The sequence below is a fragment of the Meles meles genome, chromosome 4, assembly GCF_922984935.1.
Source record: "Meles meles chromosome 4, mMelMel3.1 paternal haplotype, whole genome shotgun sequence".
In the NCBI taxonomy this organism is placed as follows: domain Eukaryota; kingdom Metazoa; phylum Chordata; class Mammalia; order Carnivora; family Mustelidae; genus Meles; species Meles meles.
Window position 1 is genome coordinate 148,523,302 of NC_060069.1, and position 17,905 is coordinate 148,541,206.

Genomic DNA, 17,905 nt, shown 5'->3' on the forward strand with positions numbered 1-17,905 from the left:
AAACTATATCTGCAGATAACAAGATCTTACATAAGAAGACTCCACCAAAAAAAAAAAACAAAAAAAACAAAAAAAAACAAAAAAAACAAAAACCTGCTACAAATTATATATGAATTCAAGGAAGTTGCAAGATACAAAATCAATATACAAGAATTAGTTGTGTTTCTATATACTAACAACAAACTATCAGAAAAATAAAGAAACCAATCTTATTTGTGATATTTGTGATAACATGAAAAAGAATAAAATACCTAGAAATCAATTTAACCAAGGTTAAAGACCATTACACTAAAAATTATAACACATTGATGAAAGAAATTGAAAAAGACACAAATAAATGGAAATATATCCTGTGCTTATGGATTGGAAGAATAATTATTGTTAAACTGTCCATACTACCCAAAGTGATGTACAGATTCAATGTAATCCCTCTCAAAAATAAAATGGCATCTTTCTTAGAGATATTAAAAAAAAATAAAAGCAAAACCATAAAATTTGTAGGAAACCACAAATGACCCTTGAAAACCAAAGCCATTTTGGAAAAAAAGGACAAAGCAGGAGACATCACACTCCTGATTTCAAACTGTATTAAACAAAGCGATAGTAGTCAAAAGAGTGTGGTATTAGCACAAAAACAGGCACTTAGGTCCACAGAACAAAATAAAGAGTCCAGAAATAAACCCACATATAAGTGGTCAATTAATTTTCAACAAAACAGCCAAGACTGTGCAATGTGTAACAGACAATCTTTTTAACAACTGGTGCTGGGGAAACTGGATATCAACAAAGAAAAGAATGAAATTTTCACCTATATTATACCCTATACAAAAAAATCAACTCAAAAGGGATTAAAGAGTTGAATGTAAGAACAGAAACTGTGGGGCACATGAGTAGCTCAGTTGGTTACTGTCTGCCCTCAGCTCAGGTTATGATCTCAGGGTCCTGGGATCAAGTCCAACATCTGGCTCCCTGCTCAGCAGGGAGAATGCTCTTCCCTCTCGCTCTCCCTCTGTCCCTCCCCCTGCTTGTGCTCACTCTATCTCTCTCTGTTAAATAAATAAATAAATAAATAAGACCAGAAACTATAAAACTAACAGAAGAAAATATAGAAGATAGGCTCCTGGATGTTGGTGTTGGCAATGATTGTTTTTAATTTGACAACAAAAGCAAAAACTACACAAGCAAAATAAAGAAGCAGGACAACAACAAACTTCAAAGCTTCTGCACAGCAAAGAAAACCATCAGCAAGATGAAAAGGTAACCTATGGAAATGGGAAAAAATATTGAGAAACAATATATTCAATAAAGGGTTAATATTTAAGATATTCTAGGAACATACAACTCAATACAAAAAAATAAATAACCCAATTAAAAATGTGCAAAGGAGCTGAACAGTTTTCCAAAGAAGACATAAAATGAGCAGGAGGTACATTAAAATCTGCTCATCACTATTAATCATTAGGACAATAAAATCAAAACCAAAATGTGATTATCACTGCCAGAATGCCTATTGTCAAAAGACAGGAGTTTTCCTTCTTTTGACCATGTTATGCACTATCATTGTTTGAATCAGAATCTCTTCCTGTTTTAGACTCATTAGCAACAGAGTAGATGATGCTTATTCATAGTAAAAAAAATAAATAAGTAAATAAAAATTTCCCCAAAGAAGACTTTATTTCAAATATAAAAAATTACACATGGCACTTCCAGTTTTTTCTCTGGCAGGCCATATACAGGAAAGTTTGAAAACAAAAGCCAAACTGAAGTGTCAAGCTCTTATTATCAGGACAACAAAAATGTTATGGAAACAAATTCTTGGTTTTGAAATTTTTATGGCATGAGTTCTCCTGATTATAAACCAAAGCTTTTATGACAAAAAGACCAATGTATCTCCCAAAATTAAAAAAAAAAATGCTTTGTTACAAAGTGTCATGTCAGTTTCTTCTGTGAAGTCTCCTGAAACCATAGGCATTCTGAAAATGCATCACAAGTATTTAGCAAAAATCTAGGAAATCAAATTGTCATTTATTTTAAATATTGCATGACAGTTCACATCCTGGCTTATTCCTCCTTCTGATTTTTATGAGCCTTGACATATAAAAGACTTTCTGCATGACTCTGAAGAAACTTGGAACAAAAATCAGTACAGAAAAAACAGGATTCACTAGATTTAGGGAACTGAGTCATCTAAAATGACTATGAACACCACCTGCATTTCAGCTGCAAATGTGGATCAGGGCACAGGGATGGAGTAGAAATTCTGGTCTTATATCCACCTAAAAAGAAGTAAGAGTATGAAATCGATGTCTTATTTTTCTCAGTATCTATGATTCGTCTTCAAATTTTAAAGAGTTGAAATACTACTTACATTGTAATGAGAGTTTTCTTCTTTCCTCTTTAAAGTGTTGTAGTTGAAATGGAGTATAATAGAAGTCCCACCAAGATAAATAGAAAGCCCAGAAGTCATGATGCTACTCAATGTCAGATGTTCACTGGTGGAAATCCCTAAAGATTTTGGCAGAAATGGGGATGAAGTGCAGTTCTGTAAGAGACTGGCTGCCAGATATCCATGAGTTTGACGAGAATGACCTGAAATTCTGTAGGTGACAGTAATGAGAAAGGGCAGAGGTTAGTCAAAGATCTTAGAGTGAAGGAGTGATATTCTGACAGAAGCAATAGGGAGCCAGAGGATGGTTGACCAGCTTACCTTACTACTTGGTTTGTAAGTTATGTAAGAATGACCAACGTTCCTGAAGATGGCCTTTTTAGCATCCTTGAGGAAGTCTCAGTTTTCATGTAGCAGAAGGAGGAAGGAAAAAGGGACATTCTCAGAAAAGCCAAGGATGTTGGAGAGTTTATTCACAGTCATATTACAGGTCAATTTTAGATAGCATCAAGAATGTGGAGGGAGATCGCAGTTGAAGATGTACAGAGCAAGTACAAGGCAAGGCAGAAGTGTACACAGGAGGGGAGAATACAGCTCTTTTTGGTGAATAGGGAGTATACTAACTGGACAAGATAAGTAGTTGTCTTTATGTTACAAGTCATTGAGCATACAAGACAGTGTCTGCTCTCAAAATAGGCCATAGAGGACTTCCTTGAGGTTTGAAGAAAGGTGACTAGGGCTGGGATGCAGTTTCATGTTGCTCAAGGATAGAGGGAAGACCCTGAGGAGGGGGCAGAATTTGTTCTAGAGGGACTGTCTTACCGTGTTTAGAGCAGGAGGTCTTTGTTAAGAAGGGGCAATGAGATAGTAGCTCTGAGTCCTAGAGTATCAGTCTAAAAGCCCTGCGAGGCCTGTGAATGATTCCTGCACCAATTCAGTATTGTGACAGGTGTGGAAAGAAACAAAAAGAGTTCCGGTTACAAGGCATTCCTTCCAGAACCGGAGACCTGATCATACTTTGGAGAAGAGGTACAATTTAAGAAGACAGGATGAGAACATGTACAAGACTTAACTACAAAAGAAACCCATAAATGAAGGGGATGGGGGAAACTGAGACCTTCCAGAAATAGCTCTTTTCCTAATGTGATTGTGAGAAATCTAATTTTATGGTATTACATTTATTAATTAAGATAAAATCCAAAGTGAAACCAAGTAAAAAAAAGTAATGATTTATATAACAAAGTAAGTATATATTTGTAACTATTTCAACCATGAGGGAAATATATACAAGTAAAAAAAACTCATTGAAGAAATAAGTTGGTAAAAGTTATAGAAAGCTAATTTAGGCTCAATATGAATTACACAATTTAAATATAGGAGATTTTAAACAAAGTAGTGGGTCAATTTATAGTGAAATAGACTATCATTGGAATCATGGCACCAACAACTGCTTATATTCAGGAGTATAGGAAAAGGAATTCTCATATGGTGGCAGGTTAACTCAAGTTAGAAATGAGTAATGAAGAAGAGAAAGAAACTCAACTTATGTGGTGCTTCCCATGTGCAAGGCACTTCGTATCTCCTGTGAAATGTTATCTTCCTAACTTTACTAATATTTACTTAAGCTTTAGAAAATGGAAGTAAATTGCCACGGCCACTATTGCAGAGACTTCCAATCACCTGCAATTTCCCTTCTCTCCTAACAAACTTCTTATTTTTTAGCTTAAATACATGGCAGACTCAAATAAACAAGACAGTTCCCACCCTCTCTTGAAGCTAGGTGCAGCCTTGTACTAAGGCTCTAACCTTAGAAATACAAGCAGTGTTGTAGGTAGATGTCTATGATGGTCTATGATGGTTCTCAATGATCTCTGTCTCCTAATATTCACACTTTTGTATTATCCATTCCTCTTGATTATGTACTAAATTTAGTTCCTTGTTTCTAATAAATAGCATAAAGCAAAAATGATATATGTCACACTTGTGAATAGGTTACAAAAGATTTGAAATATGTTCTGTCATATCCATTATCTATATAATACCAGATAGATTTCTTCCTGAATATGACTTGGAAGCTATAAACCATGCACAGAATGTTCAGTCTTAAGTGGAGATTGGCTACAAAATCAACATGAAATGAATACATGAGCTCTGTCCGGAAATACATACACCTTCATGACATGAATCTAAGTTTAGAATTGATGCTTCTTAGCTTTATTTCACATTTCTCAATACTATTAATATTAAAAACATTGGTTTGACATCAAAAAAAGAAAAGAAAATGTCATCATATCTTTGAAGAACCAACTGTCATGCTAGAGAGGCTGATATAGCAAAGAAATGAGGACTTTAGTTCAACAGCCCACAAGGAATTAAATCTTACCAACAACTATGTGAATGAATTTTAGAAGTGATTCCTTCCCCAGCTGAGCTTTGAGATGAGACCACAGCCCTAGATAACACTTTAACTGAAGTCTGTGAAAGATTCTGAAGAGGACACAGCCAAGCCACACCTAGAACCCTGACTATGAGAAAACAAGTGTGTGTTGTTTTAAGCCACTACGTTTTGGAGTAATTTTATTATACAGCAATAGATAACATGAACAGTAATTCTGCTGACAAAACCAGGATCAAGGTCTGTTTTCCAACCCAAGCACACCATCTCAAATATTTTCTAGGATTCCAACACTAAGTTTAGAGAAAGAGGGATGGGCAAAGCACAGAAGCCATTAAGAAAAATATTGAAATCTTCAGGCTCAAAAACTGTCAGAATGAAGTTCTTTAACTCTGTACTCAGATATGGATTTGGCTTAAAGTAAAAGACAAGAGGACTAACAAGTTTTTAGGAAATTTTATAACTGAAGTTTTAATTCTCCACTGTCCACCTCAGAGTCAGCAGATGACTATACCTCATCCCAAGATTGTGGACTTTTGGTTGGAAGCAGTAACTGATCAAGACTGGGTTTGCTTCAGTTGATAAGGAGTTTGTGTTTTATGAATGAGAAAAAGGTGTGCAAGAATAAGTGCTTGCCGAATGAGGCATACTGTACAAAAAGAGCTTCAATTAATTAGAATCATCAGAGTAAATAAAATAAACCTACTTTAGTAGTAGAAATGCCATGTTAAAAAGTCAACACACTTTGTATCCCATCAAATAAATACAAATGCCTTTTAAGACCTGAGTTCTCCAGAATTAGGGAAACTGCATGATCTGAAAGCACAGTCCTCATAAGACATTTCTCACTTCAGGAACCAGCTGCAAGTTTGAAGATCCCTAGGGCCACCCTCATCTCAGACCAGCTGGCTACAAATTCCAGGGTTACCACAATGACCCTTATGTTCAATAATTTGTCAGAAAGACTCACAGAACTCACTGAATACTTATAATCAGTGTCACATTTTTTATAGGCCAAGGATACAAATTAGAGCCAGTCATAGAAAAAGACACATAGCGCAAAGTCTGGAAGGATACCAAACACAGAACTTCCAGCATCCTCAGAGCTTGTTAATGTCTTAGCATCAGTATATGATAATATGCAAATATTGTGTGTATATATGTGTGTGTATATATATGTGTGTGTATATATATGTGTATGTGTATATATATATACACATATATATATACATACACATATATATATATATATATATATCCATCCTCCATTTAATAAGCAAATGTTTATTGAAAAGCTCCTATGTACAGGACATTGTCTAGATCTTAGGAAACAATTCTTTTCAGTTGTCTCATGTTTTTTTAAAGTCTCCTGAGAATAAACATTGACAGCCTTTTTACCAGACTATCTTTTCAAGGATGTTTATATAGCAAACAGCATTGGAGAGGAAAGACAGTATATTTTTTCAGAGCAGAACATAGATTTATTTTATGTCCAGGATTTTAAAGATAATGTGTCCTCTGGGGCAGATATTAAGTCATACTGAGGTGATGTTTTTCACAGACCTCTCCTCAAACCTCCCCGCCAAACCCCCAATTCAGTAGCCAGACATACGCATTTTCTGGAGTTTTTCTACTTCTCTAACCTGCTCATGCACAATCAGCTCCCTTGGTTAGTGACTTTTGCTGAATCTCACTTCCCTGTTCCAGACTTTCACATGCCCAGCTCCTTTTGCATGTTTATCTGCTTTATTTTTTTTTATAATAGACCCCTTCTACCCATACTTTAAGTGCTCCTGTTTATAAGCTGAACTCTAAAGGACATGTGTTAGATTAAAAATTAAGTGATTATTCTTATAAAATAAACCACACTGACACATTCCAAGGGTAAAATCTGGGTGTTCCTCATGGTTCTCAGAATGAAAGGCAAGGTACTTGCTCAAAAGTATTTATGCACTTTTGAAACCTCTAAAAATAAGGTGTTTCATTAGACTATAGCAGGGTTGCACACAGAATGAGTGCATATAGACTTGAGAGTTGTATATATTGGTTTCATACTTAACCTTCCTTTAAAGACAGAATTGTGCCTCTTGCCCAAATCCACATGTTGAAACCCTACACCCCAATGTGACTATATCTGAAGATAGTGTCTATAGGACGTAATTAAGGCTAAAGGAGGTCATAAGTGTAGGGCCTTAATCTGAGCAGACTGTGGCCTTATAGGAAGAGAGAGAACTCTGCCATGTGTCCACACAGAGAGAAATTGGCTGCCTGTCACCGGGAAAAGAGCTTTCCCTACAATACTGCTGGCACCCTGATCTTGAACTTCCAGCTTTCAAAACTGTAAGAAAATTAATACCTATTGTTTAAGCCATTCAGTCTATGGGTTTTGTTGGGGTAGCCCGAACTAAGATGACTTCTATATGACCACAGGCTCAGTTTGTCTGCAGAATCTACTTCAGATGTCTTGCATTACCCAGCATTCTTGGGTAGGTATACACCAAAATAAATAAATAAATAAAAATAAAAATACATATGGGGAGAGATATATATATGTATATACATATGTATATCTATATGCATATATATCAAAAAATTTCATTTGTATGCAGATTTTCAGCCAATTCTCCTATAAACAGCACCCTGCCTGACACTGACCTGCTAAGGATATGGTGCCTCCATACCCTGCTCTCTGTGGCGCGAACGACCTCATTTTCCATTGGTCTCACCTATGTGAGTAGTTAAGGATTATAGACAGTCCCGGATTTTTCATGGTTCAACTTTTTTTTTTTTTTTCCACAATGGTGCTAAATTGATATGCATTCAGTAGAAAATGTACATCAGATTTTGAATTTTGATTCTTTTCTGACCTAGTAATATTTAGTATGATACTCTTGTGATGCTGGGTAAGTGGCAGTTACTAGCAACTCCCAGGTAGACACACGATCACAAGAGGAAACCACCAATACACTGACAACCAATCTGACCCATAAAATTATCTTGTTTCTTAATTTCCATACGTATTCAACAAATTAGAGATTTCAACACTTTATTATAAAACAAGCTTTTTTTTAATATAAAACAAGCTCTATGTTAGATGGTTTTGCCCAGTTATAGGCTAATGTAAGTGTTATGAACAAGTGCACTTAATACAGGCTAGGCTGGCTATGATGTTTGGCAGGTTAGGTGTATTGAATGCATTTTTGATTTATGACATTTTCAAATTACAATGGGTTTATCAGGATGTGACCCCATGGTAAGTCAAGGAAGACCTATATTGAAATCTCACATGCAGTGAGCTCCTTTCCTATTCTTTCTGGCTTTAGGGATTTTATCTTTTTTAGTGCTTTCATTAGAAATCAGAAAGAAAGGTAAATGTGATAATATATTCCTGAATCAGCAGTCCTAATTTGATATATAAAAGTCATTTAAAATTATTATTTGGTTGAATTATAAGAATTTGACATATTTTTTCAAAATCTTAGTTTTAAAAAAGTACTGCTTCAGGTGTCAAGTGACTTTGGTTTCTTAGTATACATTATTTAGGGAGAAAGTATATAACTATGGGAACCATATCTCTCAACAAATGAACTTCTTAATACCCTTAGTCACCTGTAAGAACTCACTCAATTACCAAGATGGCCAAGCTAGCTTCTAGGTTATGACCTATGCACTGGAAGAATTTGATTCATCGTGTACTGAGTTTTTCGCTTTGTTGTTTAACATGAAACAAACAAGAAAGACGCATAGACAATCTAGGGTTTGCAGTCAAGGAGTTGGTGTTCAGTGTTCTGGGCAGTCTTCAAGGTTTTCTGGGCTGTATCCAAACAGCACAAACTCAGAGAAAGACCATGGGATCAGAACACCAGAATTCTACTTCTATGTCCAACATTTTAGTATAATCAAATGGAATGCAACATTGAAATATGAAATGCAATGTTTCAGCTAAATGAGTGTTCAAGTTGGCAACTTCTTATATGCAGCCTGTTCAGAATTGAGGAATTTGCTATTGTCTAGACCATGCTCCAGACAGTGAGCCACAAATCCCAATGTAGAGGCTATTCTGTTGTTACATAACTTTAATAAATTTCTTCTTCCAAAGTCATTGAAGAAAAATGCATGAATAATAAATCTCTAACAAAGTTGGAACTCTTGTCAAATAACACTTATCTACAATCACATATAGTGACACATGGCCAAATTCAACACACAGTTGATATTAAAAATCTAAGATCGATCTTACCATACAAGAAACTGTCAAGCTAACAAAGACACTACTACACAGCATATATAAATTAACTATTTGCCAAATCCATTATGTTGTATAGGCAAACTGATATCTAAGAAAAGTTATGGTAGCCTAGAGAAGTCGTAGTTACTTATTGGAGAATTTTAATTCTACAAAGAGCAAGTTTTGGTCTAAAAACAAGTAATTTATAATAGTGAATGCAAATGTCATTATGTCAACAAGACAGTACAAACTGCTGAGTTTTTCATCTTTTCTTTAGTCAACAGGGAATAATTGAGACATGATAACACCATCAAAAATAATTCCCTTGTGCAGATCATTAAATACATTTCGCTCTTAGTAAATTAGAAAATACCATTTCCACATAAAGAATATATTCAGATCATTTGCAATAATAAAAACTAAGAAAAGTCACAGAATTCATAAGACCTTTCCCACAAAAAAAAAAAAAAGGGAAAAGAAAAAGACAAGAAAAGAAAAAAGTCACTTGGCAAAAACATTTGTCCAATTAAGGGGCAGACCACCAGAACTTTCCTTGCCCTGCCAAGGAAATTAGAAAGTTATCACCAATAATCATTTGGCCAGGGAAATAAGTTCAAATTGCATAAGCTATGAGAGAAAAAAGTCTGTATGCTATTAGTTAATTTCTTTAAACTGTGTTAAGACTATTATAATTATATTAAGTTCTGAAGTTGAATGAGAGGTCAGAAAAGATGATCTCACAACTTTTTCAACTTTAAATTTTCTCATGCTGTGGATGTCTAATAGATTTAGGGTAAAATATAGATAAGGCAGGAAAAAATCCAAAACTTTTTCCATAATGCTGACTATATTTATTTGATTTTGAAAAAAAAAAAACCATACACACACACACAAAAGAGGAAATTTTATCTTCATTGAATTTTCTTTTTATGTATTTTCAATACTGGAATGTTGGTCCACAGTTTCCTTCCAACCAGTTATTTCTCAATGCCTTAAAAAAAGAGAGAAGAGAGAGAGAAAGAAATGACTAATAAGAAACAATTTCCTAATATACACTACACATTAGGAAAATTGATTTTGAAGTCCTAAATAAACCTCTAAATATATCTATTATTCAGAGATTGGCAAATATGAACTGTGAGTTCCCATTCACAAAAAAGTAATTCTATTCCTGCCATTTAAGAAAAAAAAAACTTAGTTGAAGATGGGTCAATTTTAAAATCATGAAAGAAAAATACACCCATGTTAAATTCACTAGTGGGAATAGATTCTACATTATAAGGAAAATATAATGTTAAACTATCTGAGATTTGCAGCCATGTGTTACCAATCAAAAATTCATTAACTATTTATTAGGTGATTTGAAGGTATTGATTTCAAAATCTGTATCATGAAGAGTCATTTCTTTTTCTTTCCTTTTTTTCCCCTAACCAATTTCTCAGAAAGAGCATGAGATGTGGAAAGAGAAGTTCTGGGTTCACATCCAAGCTTTAATTTTTACAAAGCATATGATCTTGGGCAAACCACTAATTTCTCTACAGATAATTTTTCTTATATTATAGAATCGCTGAGATATTCACACTATACAAGGTTATCTTTATAAATGCTTTATAATCTAGATAGACATAAAAACTTTAAATAATGAGGCAGAGACAGATGCTGCCATCAAGATTGCGTTTTCATTTCTGTTGTACGCTGCTGGAGCTGCTTAAAGAAGGAGGGTTTCCATTACCAAGGCCATCCTGAAGCTAGCTATGGCCTTGTGACTAGTTCGTATCAGTAGAATAAAAATTACATGTACCATTTTCTGACCAAGGTAATAACATTGCACATCCTCCAGGCTCTTTTCCTCTTCCTAAAAACTAAATAAAAATGATTGTGGCCCCAGGAACTGACAGAAAATGGGAGGAGTTTGGGTCCCTGAATCATAATACAGAAAAATAATTGCCCATGAATCAGGAATACACACCTGGGACTGCTATAACATCAAGCCATTAAATTAGACATTTTCCATATATATTTTATCACTGTTTAGCATACCCTTTCTAATGCAGAAATTGATACTTTAAAGTGAAGTGCTCCTACTTAGAAGGAAAAAGCCCAATAAGATATATTAGGCTTAGCAGTCAGGCAGTGGGGGGAAAAGATAGTGCAGGCTAAGAAGTTGAGGATCTATGCTATGCAGTGTCAAATTATTTAGTTAAGCTGTTGCCTGAGATGACTTGGAAAGCAGAACACATAAAACTGTAGTTCTAAGGAAATTGTTGGAAGAAGACTGAGCACTAGAGTGTGTTGGCTTTACATGCTGTTTTTAGCAAAGTATTTCAAGAACAAAATTAGCTCATATATGACTGACCAAAAAGTAGCAGGGCTGGAAAAGTTAGTGGCTGTTGGAGCCCACAGAACATTTGCTTTCCAGATACCGTTAAGACTTTTCAGAAAAAAAAACCTCAGCCATGTGACAAAGGTCAGATTAAAAACATTGCTTTCCCACCCAAGTTTATTGCTGTAGATGGTTTTATGATAGCACCTATTAAGTTTGGAGAAAGAAAGCAAAATTACAAGACAGACTTGAGAACAATGTCTAGGAAAGAATTTGGGGTATGATGAGAAGCCCAACAAATGAACTAGAAACAAGTATTTCTTAAGTCTATCAAGATTTTGAAAGAATTATATTGACAAAGAAAGCATGATCTGCTCTCTAAAAGCCAGTGGCTAATGGGAAAATCTTAACCCTTGGAAGCACCCAGTTTGAATGAATAAGAAATCAGCTTTGAAAGCTGATGAGCCCTCAAGAGAGCAGAATACCCAAGGTCCACTTCAGATGATGCCATGGAGGAAATGGATGAGGAACTAGAGATGAAATCAGGAACCATGCAGAACGATAACAAGAAAATCCCTCTCAAGGGGAATACAAGCCTAACCCATAGTCTGTTATCGGATATTTTAATGCCTTCTCAGCAGACTATGACCAAGAAGTAATGCCTACTGTGGGATTTTTGACATAATGGTCTACCTTTCTTCCACCATTGTATATTTGGTATGGGGGAAGACATGTCAATTAACTAACAGGCTAATGAAGAGTCAAGAAGCCACATCTGGACCATAAAAAGGGTTGTACACCACCCAGAGATCCTGGATTTTGAGCAAGATGCAGTTCTTAATCTTAATTTTGAGTGAGATGCAAATTCTTAATCAGAATTTTAGATATTTTCCTTAGGAACAGAATAGGTGTGTTCTTCAGGTGAGAAGAAAGATACATATTTCCCACCCAAAGAACTAATGTTAAATTGGGTAGTCAGAAAAATGGACTGTGGAGAAAAAAGAAAAAGGGGGGGGGGAAGAGGACTGTGGGAGTAGCTATCCAGTTAAGAAATACATTCACTTGCTCTGCTTAAATCCATTTGTAGTTATGTGACCAGTCCTCATTAAATAACATGAACAAAAAATGATGAGAGTGATTCTAGGCAAAGAATTTAACAAATTGCTTTCTCTCTTGAAGATTCCCCTTGTACTAATAGATGCCCATATGATGCCAGGTAGAGTCACAATCCAGAAGGAACAAGGGATCCTGAGTCACCCTGTGGAAAAGAATAATCTTGAATTATTGTATGAGCTATAAATAAAATTGTATTGCATTTGAGCCATTTATTTATCATTTTAGTGTCGATTTGTGACCAAAGTTTGCTGCTATCATCAAAATTATAGATTCATCATTTGAGGATGTTATTTATTCAAAGTAAAGCATAAAGTTAAAAATACTTCATAAATGTCTTTTAAGGAGAAATATATATAATGAATATAATGCATATTTTGGGGATTTTTACTTTTGAAAGAGTAACTGAAAATTCTTATGTGTAACTAAGGTAAATTTCCATTGTATACTATGTAGAGACTTAGATTCTGTGGTATCTTAGATAATGTGATATTTCATATAGATTTTCATATAGCTATTGTCACTGAATATCAAAATACTGAGAACAATTGTAGATATGAAAAGTCAATATTATATATGGAGTGAAACTTCACCTACTGTGCCATAGACTAAATGTTTGTCCTTCCTCTAAATTAGTGTGTAAAATACTAAAGCCCAATGTGATAATATTGGGAGGTGAGGTCTTTGGGAGGTAATTAGGTCATGAGGGTAGATCCCTCATGAATGGGACTAGCACCTTCATGAAAGGGACCCCAGAAAGTCCCTCAGCTATGCCCCCTTCAGCTATGTGAGGACACAGAATGTAATTGCCTATGAACCAGACAGTGGGACCTCACCAGATGCTGTATCTGCCAACACCTTGATCTTGGAATTCCCAGCCTCCAGAACTGTGAGAAATAGATGTTTCTTAATCCATCCAGTCTAGGGAATTTTTTATGGTGGCCTGAATTGACTAGAACATATTGTTATGGTTACATATAACTCTTCTGCTTCTATTATTTTGAATGTTATTTTAGGCATGCTGGTTTCTTGATCAATTTCCACTCAGAAGTACAATTGTAGTACCCTGGTAATTAAATCTCTTATTCCTAAAATCAAAATTTCATTTTCATTTTGTAATATTCTTTTAAATCTCTGATTTGATGCAAAAACTGCCTGTCCTTAAATATACTTACAGGGTTTACAAATTCATTGTTCATCAAGCAGGTTAACATGAAGGCAGATGATTTATTATTTAAGCTAAAGTTTAAAATATGCTGGGGCACCTGGGTGACTCAGTGGGTTAAAGCCTCTGCCTTCAGCTCAGGTCATGATCCCAGGTCATGATCCAGCCCTGCATCGGGCTCTCTGCTCAGCAGGAAGCCTGCTTCCTCCTCTCTCTTTCTCTGCCTGCCTCTCTGCCTGCTTGTGGTCTCTGTCTGTCAAATAAATAAATAAATAATCTTTAAAAAAATAAATGTGCTGATATATCCAATGTGTCAATTTTTACAGTGTCCTATTAAATTACAAGGAATTTTTTTCTTATATAAACTAGTAAAATATACGATTGCTTCTTAGAGAATTTAGGACTTAAGAACATGACTGTATGTTTCCTCATATGTCAATTTTTGCCCTAAATGACACATATCTAAGAGCTATTTTTTTTACTCTTCCCCCAAAATAATTTCTAAAAGCACTTCCAAGGTAAGAACTCTAAAATTAAGAAAATATTTAAGTATATGAAACATTGAGGGTTTTTTTTAAAGATTTTATTTATTTATTTGACAGACAGAGATCACAAGTAGGCAGAGAGGCAGGAAGAGAGAGAGAGGAGGAAGCAAGCTCCCTGCTGAAGCAGAGAGCCCAATGCGAGACTCAATCCCTAGACCCTAGGATTATGACCTGAGCCGAAAACAGAGGCTTTAACCCACTGAGCCACCCAGGCGCCCCGGAAGGTTTTTTTTAAAGAAGGATTGAGTTACTATCCTATCAGTCTGCAATGGACAGATATAAAAAAAGAAAAGAAACTAAAACTGGAAAAATATATAATAGAGAACTGACTTTTTACTTAAGAAGTGGAATATACTCACTATGACACTAAAAGTAGTTTCAAATTGGACTTAAGAAGCAATAAAAATCTCATACAAATAAGTCATTCTTAAGAAAGTTAAGTGCACTTTTTTTAAAATGTGACAATAATAACTTTTCTTGCAAAAAAGGTCTACATTTCTTTCTCCTTGAAGCAGAAACAAACCTTCAGAAGGTTGTATTGCTAATTTAATAGTAACCACAGGATTCATGTTTCAAGATGTTTTGTGTTCTAGGCATTGACCTAAACCTTAGATGATAACAAATTGCATAATTACATCATCTTGTCTAAAGAAAGCACTTTGAAATCTTACATCATTATTAGACAATATAAGACATGGGTATGTACAAAGAAAAAAGCAAGAATTCTGTCTCCCTTCACAAATGAAAGCTCTCCCATGGGAAAATGATAGATGATAGATAGAAGATTTTTTTTTTAAAGAATGAGATAGATAGATAGAGGTAGAGATACAATTTGTTTAAGAAATCAAAAAACTAATGATGTACTGTATGGTAAATAGCATAACATTAAAAGAAAGGAAAAGTAAATGTTAGTAACTGGATAGAAAGTGAATCAAATAATCACTGATTCTCTTTAAATAAAATTTCAAAAGCAAAAAAAAAAGAAAGAAAGAAAGAAATATTCTAGTATTTATAAAAGAAGGAAACCCAAAAGAGGTAGGCAATTGTATTTAGAATGAAATACCTGAATTTCAGCTATATGATAGTTAATACATGATTATAGGATAATGTAATCTTTTTACTTTTCTATTATTTTATTTGGCCTTTGAAAAAATTGAACAGATACCACATAAGTGATGGGGGAAATATATAAACAAGGCTATGAGTGATACAGTGTGAGTCTTGGAAATGAAGAGAGAAGCCACAGTAAGGTTGTAGGAGAGGAAATAAGTTACTAATCAAAAGACCTAGACTCTGGCCCAGCATCCACTTGGTGACTGTGAACTGGCTCTCAGTCTATTCATTTCTCCCTAATTCTATTTTGAGAGATTGAAAGCTGAAAACTACATTTTCCAGATTCCCTAGCAGATACGGTTTTGGATACAAGATTCTGCCAAGTGCAATTTAGAAGTCAGCCTAAGAAGAAAGCCACCTTCCCATCATTGTTCAAAGAAGTATTCTCAGTGTTCTAACGTCAGTTTATATTCCCTGGTCATCAGCTTTATAAGTAACAAAAGCAGATTCCTGAAAAGTAATATGCCCTTCTATTTTTCCAGACATTTCTACAATTTTAAAGAACCAAATTCCCCAAATTAAATTCCTTTCTGTTTGAAACACCTAGAGAGTGGTTCTCCTTTCCTGTAGCTCTTCTCTGTACTAAACCCCAACCCTTTCACTAATCATGAGTGACTGTCAAACTATTTGAGCCTCACTGATCACAGATAAATAAATATTATTTATTTATATCAACTGAGAAGGACTTTGGCCATATTTATACTTTACAAAACACTAAAGAGAAAAAAAAGAAAACTGATATAAGAAGACCAATTTTAAAAATTCATAATGTACAAGGACAGTATAATAAGCCTATATGCCAGTAAAACAAATTTAGATAGAATGACCTCATTTCATTTGTTTAAAAGAAAACAATAGAACAGCACATGTGTCTTTTTCCTCTTCTTTTGAAGTCTCACTAAAAAATGAAGTTCAAAGTAAAACTGAAAAGAAACACCAACCAAGAAAAATGAAGATAACGAGAAGAGTTTCCAAATAAATAAAAGATGTCAACCATTATCTAGAAGTCAGAAAGTGTAAAGAAATGAGTCGACAAATGAAACAGGTCCAGATAACCACAGACCAGACAAGGAGAGCTGCCGAGATGGTGGGAGCCTCTCCTCCTCATGGAATTTTTGAGGCACCAGGCTCACAGTTGGCAAGCAAGGGGGAGAAAAGATGGAATAGTGAGGCTAAAACAGATATTTGACATAAGCTCTGCAAACATATGTTTGACTACACTGTGCTTGTTATAATAGTCTCTGCATCCTTCCAGAATGCTTAAAATAGCCCAAACTTGTTTTTAAATGTGATGCTAAATATGGGAAAGGGAGAGAAGATGAAAAGCAAAGGAAAGTGAACCAAGTGGTTCATATCAGGAATCAACAACTGTTTTTCCCTTTCCTAAAGTGAACAATCAAGTGTTACAGGTGTTTATATATAAAAGGAGACACTTCATCTGGACTAGAGGGATATTAACTTTTCTGGTATAGTCTTTGAGTGCTTTCCTATGCATACCTTTTATATGGTTGGGGATGCCTTCAAAGGAAAGAATAGACCAAAATGTGGAAGATAAGCTTGTTTAAAGGGCCTTCTTATTATCTATATGATTTTGGACATGATGTAATCTTTCTTCCTTCTAAAAAATGTCTACTTCTGATGGGTTTATTTGTTATTCTCACTTTTTCTCATTCTAGGTATGTAGACATTTTGGCACCTATAAGCACATTACAGGGACACCTGGGTGACTCAGTCAGTTAAGTGTCTGCTTTTGGCTCAGGTCATGATCCCCAGGGCCCTGGCTCAGCGGGAAGCCTGATTGTCCTTCTGCCTGCTGCTCCTCTTGCTTGTGCTCTCTCTCTTTCTCTGACAAATAAATAAAATCTTTTAAAAAATATATAAACACATTGCTGTATAGACAATGGTAGATACAATATCCATAGAAGACATAAACTTTTTACTTACCAATGAATTATTACTGATACCAACTTGCTTTTATGACATAAGATTTTACCACATATCCCATTCTTGTCTTAATACTTGCAAGCAAAACCCTAGTACATGGTGAATTATGGTGTAAAATTGATATGTATTTTTATGTAAATGTTGGGAAACTCAGGAATTGATTTTCATGGGTAATTGAGACTTGAAAAGCAGAAACATTTTTAGTAGCATAAAGACCTTTGAAAATTCATTTCTTTTGTTTTAAAGATTTTATTTATTTATTTGACAGAAAGAGAGATCACAGGTAGGCAGAGAGGCAGGCAGAGAGAGAGGGTGAAGCAGGCTCCCTGCTGAGAAGAGAGCCCAATGCAGGGCTCGATTCCAGGACCCTGAGATCATGACCTGAGCGGAAGACAGAGGCTTAACCCAAAGAGCCACACAGGAACCCCTCTTTACAAAAACTATGAGAACACTGACAGAAATTTTCAAAACCAACATATTCACAACTCTGGAAATTAAAAAGATATTCAATAATCTACAGCCTGTTCCTAAAAAATGAACAGGATCTCTGTAAGAACAGTTGAAGTTTGTGGTGTTTATAATTTGTCCTATTCCCACCCCTCATTATCCTTAGTTGTGCAGCAGCCTTGAAAACCAGCAACCTTAGAATCATGGCAGCTGTGAAAATTAGCACTCTTAGCAGTCACTATTACT

General features: G+C 35.0%; 1 long non-coding RNA gene across 1 annotated transcript in view; it reads right to left on the bottom strand.

The window, feature by feature from the left end:
* Window positions 1-9,875: 9,875 nt before the first annotated feature.
* LOC123939842 overlaps window positions 9,876-17,905 on the bottom strand; it is a 124,565-nt gene continuing 116,535 nt past the window's right edge. The window contains exon 3 of the long non-coding RNA XR_006817990.1: window positions 9,876-10,000. This is a non-coding gene — a long non-coding RNA (uncharacterized LOC123939842). The remainder of the gene's footprint in view (window positions 10,001-17,905) is intronic.